Source organism: Lycium ferocissimum, chromosome 6 (genome assembly GCF_029784015.1).
Source record: "Lycium ferocissimum isolate CSIRO_LF1 chromosome 6, AGI_CSIRO_Lferr_CH_V1, whole genome shotgun sequence".
Lineage (NCBI taxonomy): Eukaryota > Viridiplantae > Streptophyta > Magnoliopsida > Solanales > Solanaceae > Lycium > Lycium ferocissimum.
Genome location: NC_081347.1, coordinates 72670108 through 72677023, shown reverse-complemented (window position 1 = coordinate 72677023; position 6916 = coordinate 72670108).

Sequence of the window (6916 nt, the reverse complement as noted above, 5' to 3'; positions counted from 1 at the left end):
TCCATTCACTAGGTGTGTAAAAAATGGAAAATAATATGTTGTATTGGTTGCATATTGATGATATTTTTGGCCCCGATATCAGCAAATTCTTTATTTTAGGGGATGTTTGGGAGGGAGTGATCGAAGACCGGGGGGAGTTTGAGAGGGGAAAGAGGCTGGGTTTTTTGTGGGGTTTTTCCCCGAGGTTTTTTGGGGAAAAAGGGAGGCCCGACCCCGAGGCCCCGGGATCGGGGGAGTGGCTCATCCGAGGTTTTTCGGGCAGTGGTACAGGGACCGCGGGCCCCCCCATGGGTCTATCCGGGAGGGGAGTTAAGCTCCTGGGGGCATGTTTAAAAAACCATATGCATTGCTTCACCCACAAAATTTTTGCTTTCATTCTCCTTATATATTTTTAGCATTTGGTGAATTATTCTGTCTTATTTCAGATTTTTTACACCTTATTTGTTTTGATATGTGACCATACGTTTTCTGTGTCTTTTGGGTTTTTGACTTTTTCTCGTAAATAAATTTTCCGCTTATTTAACTTGTTATTAGTAATGTGGTTCGCCTACTCGAAGGGATAGTGTAGGTGCCACCACGACTCGTGAATTGGGTCGTGACAGTATCGGATGTTTATATCGAACTTATATATATATATGTTTAGATATATACAATTATCAGTTAATCCTGATTAATAGTATGTATTTTTTTCCCCATTAAATTACTTAATTAACCATAATAACTTGAATTGATTTGATATAAACAATCGGTTATATCTGACGTAAAATTGTTTATTTATTGCAGGTTAATACAGACAGTGGTCCTTTTGCTGACTCAGCTTCTCATTATTTGTCCTTAACAATATTTATTGCCAATCAATTCATGTACGTATTGTTTCCACTTAACACCATGTTTTTTCCCCCTTTTGATATTGACTGGATATAATAACTGCTACTGCTGGATACAGCTGGATATGTTATTACGTGCCCTAATTCCATTTTGAAAAATGGAACGTTGTGGGTTGAATTGACATAATTTAATGAAAAGAGATTTAAATTTTGTATTTTTGCATGGTGTTTAAATTAAAATCTCATTTTTTCATAGATTAATGAAATTCAACATATGAAACGCCGGTTTGGGTTAAATGATCTTTAATCTCCGAGACAATGCACCAGGTTAGTAGATCCACTGCAAATATGCATTGGCTTATTGCTTTTGTAGTTTATTTTACATACGATGTTGGTTTGATGGAACTTATCAATTGATGAAGAGGACAAAGGAAAGGAGAGTCATCAAAATAGTAATTCTGGGCTCCAAAAGTGTCGTCTAAAACGAAGCCCGACTATCATTGAGACTATTTGGCTAAGTTTCTTAGCGCGTTTGGACATGCGATTTCATCTGATGGAAATTTGATGAAGAGTTGTGCAATTTATAAAGGGAAAAAGGTCAAAAATGCCCCCTCTATTTTGGGAAAAGAGCTAAAAATATCATCCGTTACAAATTTGGGTCAAAAATACATCTCCCGTCATTAAAGTTTTCAAATATATCTCTATCTTAACGGAAATCTCAAATCCCCCAAAATAACCAAATTTCGTTTTTAAACCTGATCCAACTACATAAAAAACACATATGCGACCAATTTGTTCCCGAGTAGTACATTTGAAGCCACTAGGCACAGGAGCTAGTGGGTCACTCATATGAGTTTTTTATTTAGTTGGGCAGGTTTAAATTGGAGTCCGGAGCCTAAAGGGTATAAAAATACACCGTATAAACCAAAAGGGAGTAGGCAAAAATATATATATACCAAAAGGGGTATAGTGGCCGATCCACGTTATACCTTTTTTTTTTCCCTTTGTCAGGTTGAACCAAACGAAAAAAAAAAAAAATTGTATAACGTGGACTGATCCACGTTATACGTTTCATTAATTTTTTCTCCCTGATGTTTTACAAATAGTTTGTAAGACGTTGCCTCTATTTAAATCCTATTCGGCTGTGTTTTTAATAAAAAAAAATTATTGATTTTTTTAATTTTTAAAGCATATAGTTAATTTCAATAATTAAATTGTTGGAAAAAACTTAGTGTTTATTTGTAAGGTTATTTTAGTCAACTTTATATGTCGAGAAAATTAGTGACTTTATTTTCAAAAATTGAAGCTAACGAAGTGAAATTGACATTCACAGCTACATTACCCCGGGATTTTTACGTTGAAATCTATTGCGTATCATCATCGTATAAGTAAATAAAACTGAAAATTTTAGGCCAATTTGGGGGAAAATTGAAATCGAATGGGATAAAAGGTGTTTTTTTAAAAATCGGCTCGGCCAAACCGCCTTGCGGCGTTTGTCCGCATAGATCTCGAAAAAATACGCAAGTTCAAAAAAAAAAAAAACGCATAAAACGGACGTCAGAAACAAAGTTATAACTATCTAAAGTTTGACCACTTTACAACTAGTTTTTCACCTTATATTTTTAGAATTAGATTTATATTCAAAATAAAGTTATGTCTTGATTAAAAAAATAACACGCTTAAATTAAAATCTTAAAAAATAAAACACCCTAAAGTTTCCAAATAAAACTTTCGGGTACCTTTTCAACCCCTAAAACGACGATGCTAACGTTTACGTATCCTTGATGTATTGAGCCTACATTATAGTACGCAGAAAAAAATATCAGGTTCTATATAAAATATTGATGTTTTGGAGTCTTGACACACGATTAATCGTTGGTCAAAGTATGAAAAAAACACTAAGTCTTTGGTTGCAAAGAAAAGATTTATTGATTTATTAATTATTGCATGTGTTAAAATATTTATTTGAGTTATTCACTGAAATTAACTATATGCTTTAAAAATTAAAAGAATCAATAAATTTTTTTTATTGAAAACACAACCGAATATGATTTAAATATAGGCAACGTCTTACAAATTATTTGTAAAACGTCGGGGAGAAAAAATTAATGAAACGTATAACGTGGACTGATCCACGTTATACAAATAATTTTGTATAACGTGGATCGACCACGTTATACAATTTTTTTTTTTTGGTTTGGTTCGACCTTTCGGGAAAAAAAAAAGTTGGGGTATAACGTGGCTCAGTCCACGTTATACCCCTTTTGGTATATATGTTTTTGCCTACCCCCTTTTGGTTTATACCGTGTATTTTTATACCCTTTAGGCTCCGAACTCGTTTAAATTGAGCGGGTTTAAAAATGAAATGAGGTTATTTTGAAAATTTTAGTTAAGATGGGGTATATTTAAAAACTTTAATGACAAAAAGGATATTTTTGACTCAAATTTGTCATAGATAATATTTTTAACTCTTTTTCCAAAATAGAGGAGTATGTTTCCAAAATTATACAATTTTTATTTTTTTATTTTGGAGAATTCACTTTATGTATTGGTCAAAGAATACACACACAAGTTGGACCAGACATGAGAAATGATCTTATAAACATGTTCTGTATTTTATTTATTTATTTTGATATTATTTGGTACTGATATATTATGAAATAGGTCATATAATTAAAAGAAATAACATAATGAACCATAAAATCAAATCTTCTTCAAAAGCTATGCATACACCAAATTTAAAGTACATTGCCAACCAAAAGGGGTGAAAAAAAATATTCGGACAACTTGTTTAGCATATTTAATGTATTTTTTTTTTTTTTAAAAAAATTCACTTCATTTATTGGGCTGTTGTCCTTTCAGGGATCTTGATTAGAACATTTATGTGGTTAATTCTTTAAATATATGGTACTTTCCATCTCACATGATTTAAATTAAAACTTAAGTAGTTTAGAAAGAGGTCAGTTTGAATATGATATTTTCGCCAATGCATTACGTACGTTGTTCATGCATTGCAGCTATGTATTACCAGAAAGACGTCTTTTAATTTATTATACATGTTAGATGTGATAATTTATTAGAAGTTTGTTTTTTGTTGACTCCAACTACTGAAACAGGCTCATTTGGTGAAAAGGAGGCTGAGAGGTGGGATTGATAGCCTTACTCTCTTAATTGAAGGTTTCAGGTTTGGAGAAATTTTTGTTAAAAAACGTTTTCCCCTTTAATGAATTTTACGAGACATAATCTGAATTAATCTAATGAATGAATATCAAATAATTATCTTTAAAAAAAGTCAGCCACCACGTTATTTGAGTGACCTTTAATACCAACGTTTTACCATATTTCTTTAGCAATAAGATAAGGAACTGCTCAGTTAACAAAGCATGGTTGATCATCCGGACTTATTTTCTTTTTATTTTTGGATTTAAGTTATATAAATTGATAAGAGAATTTACGCTATCGGCTATTTTTCATTTACTATATTTTTTAGAATACAAAATTTCAACTTACTATAGTTTACCTGTTATGGTAGATCACTTTAACTTAATAAAATAGAAAAACTTATACTATTTGCGCAAAAGTTGATTTATTTTAAAAAATGGCTAGTGACTACCTTCCGCCGAGGAGCTAAAGATGAGGAGGAAGGTTCAATTGAATCCGACTCCATTTTAGGTATAACATTTTTGCATTTTATTATTTTTGTTGATTACAATTTCTGATTCCGTTACTGTAGTTAGGTCTATCAAACGTTCCATGGATTTAATGCCGACCAATAGCTAGCATTTGGTATCATGTAGGGGGGCCAGAACTTCTGAACTTGGACGTTCCAAGTTCTTGAATGAGACTAAATAATAGTTGCATTTTTGTATCATATGGAAAAGCATAGGGGCCAAACGTCATATTCATTTCTAGGGTTATCGTATATGGGAAAAAGGTACAATTGAAACCCTATATGGTCACATCTAAGTTTCAACCAATAAAGAGATAAGTGTAACTTCACATTACACTTATCTCTTTTCTAAGTCATTTCCTTCTTTGGCTTTTTGCTCCTTCTCTCTTTCCTTCTCAGTTTCCTCTCTTCTTCAGGTTTTGTTATATATATCACTAAGAACTCTTTTTCTTCTTCTTCTGTGACTTCAAGATCTATTATCTCTGAGCTTACACTAATTTCAAGTCTTAGCCATGGGTGGTGGTGGTGATCACAAAGAGAAGGTAATGCTAGCTTTTCAATCACTTTATGTTCTTCTTTTCTTTTCTACATTTTAATAAGTTATTCCTTTTGTGTTCTTCGTTTCTTCTCTACATGTTAATAGGTTATTCATTCGCTTTCAATTTATGTGTATTACTTTTCTTTTTAATTTTAAAAAGAATGATTCTTTCATACTTTGACAAAATTCAAATAGTTCAAAGGTAAAATTGGTTGTTTCCCTCTTGTTCCGGATGTTCTGGAGCAACTGTTAGTGGGGAGGGAATTTTTGAAGTACTTGACTAATGACTAGCTATTTTTGTTACAAAAATAAGACGAGGGTAAAGTTATTCTATTTTGAATAGTTCATGAATATTTTGGCCCTATTTTTATTAAAAAATAATTTAATTCTAGACTTCTCGCTTATACAAGGTAATGCTCAGATAGTTTATACTCATACACATATTTATGATTTATTTAGATCACAAATTTTAAATGCCTTTTTTTTGTTTATTGAACTTCTTGCCTAGTGAAACACCATCAAATAAGTTTGAGCGGAGATAATATAACCTAGCAATTTCAAATTTTAATTATTTTTTCCCTTCTTTTACCAATAAGGCAATAACCTTACTCTTTTTTATTATTTCTTAATAGACCACCGTAATGGTGCTCAAGGTTGATCTTCAGTGCCCTTGCAGCTACAAGAAGACCAAGGAAATTCTCTGCAAAATCCCCCGTAAGTCGTTTTTTGCCTTCAATTCTCCCTTTCCCCGTCTTATTATTTCGAGTTTAACTTATATACATCCATTGTGTAGAGAAGTATATATTACTACTCAACTTATTTTTACATATAGCAAGTTAAGTGCGTTATTTTGAAGATTATGATTCCAAAAGGATAACATGTAGATATCTTGATAATATATAGTATAAAAGTTTCCTTTGATATTTTTATGTACTTAGTGTTAAAATGGTTTGAATTGCAGAAGTTAGAGACCAATTGTATGATGAGAAGGCAAATACCGTCACTATTCTTTGTAGTGTCTTGCCGGTCCGAAAGGATTCGTGACAAATTGTGTTGTGAAGGAGGAAAAACGATCAAGAGCATTGAGATCAAAGAGCCCAAGAAGCCCGAGAAGCCCAAGAGTCCCGGGAAGCTCACGAAGACCGGGCAGCCAGAACCGGCCAAGAGGCCCGGGAAGCTCACGAAGACCGGGCAGCCCGAAAAGCCTCCTTCTTATCGGTCCGAAAGGGGCCGAGACATCCGCGGCTCTTGATAAGACCAAGGAAGGTTCTACATGTGGTTATGGGCCTGGGCCTGGCCCATCTAGCTATGGAAAGGGCTATTAATGTGAACAATGATTACTTTAATGATAAGAATGCACAAGGATGTACAATTATGTAAATGTGACCCAATCATTGTGGTTCCCTGAATAGGGCCTACTTTGTACTTTTTAGGAATTTTTACAGCCCATAACAACATCTAAGACTTATTTATTAGTAATAACTACCTTTTTTAAATTTATTTTTGGTAGCTTAATTATTTATCGAATTACCATCTATAACTTCTTTTCTAACTCCTCTGTATTTCCCTAAAAAAACGGTTCCTCTCTCCCACTTCCCTCAACCTTTTTTTTTTCCAAATATTTTTCTCTCACTTCTTCAATGCTCAATCGTATTTCACTCCCATTTTTCTTTACCATAATTAGCACTATTTCTTCTTCCTTATCAGTTACCAATCTCTACAGGTAACTAATTTTGATAATTTTATTATTTCTGTTTATGTTCTTTGTTGTATTTCTCTTCAATTGTTCATAATTTTACCTTCACTTTTCATTGAATGTTTTTTTTAATATTTACAACCATTGTTAGAGTATCTTCAACAAGATCTAATTTACCATTTTTA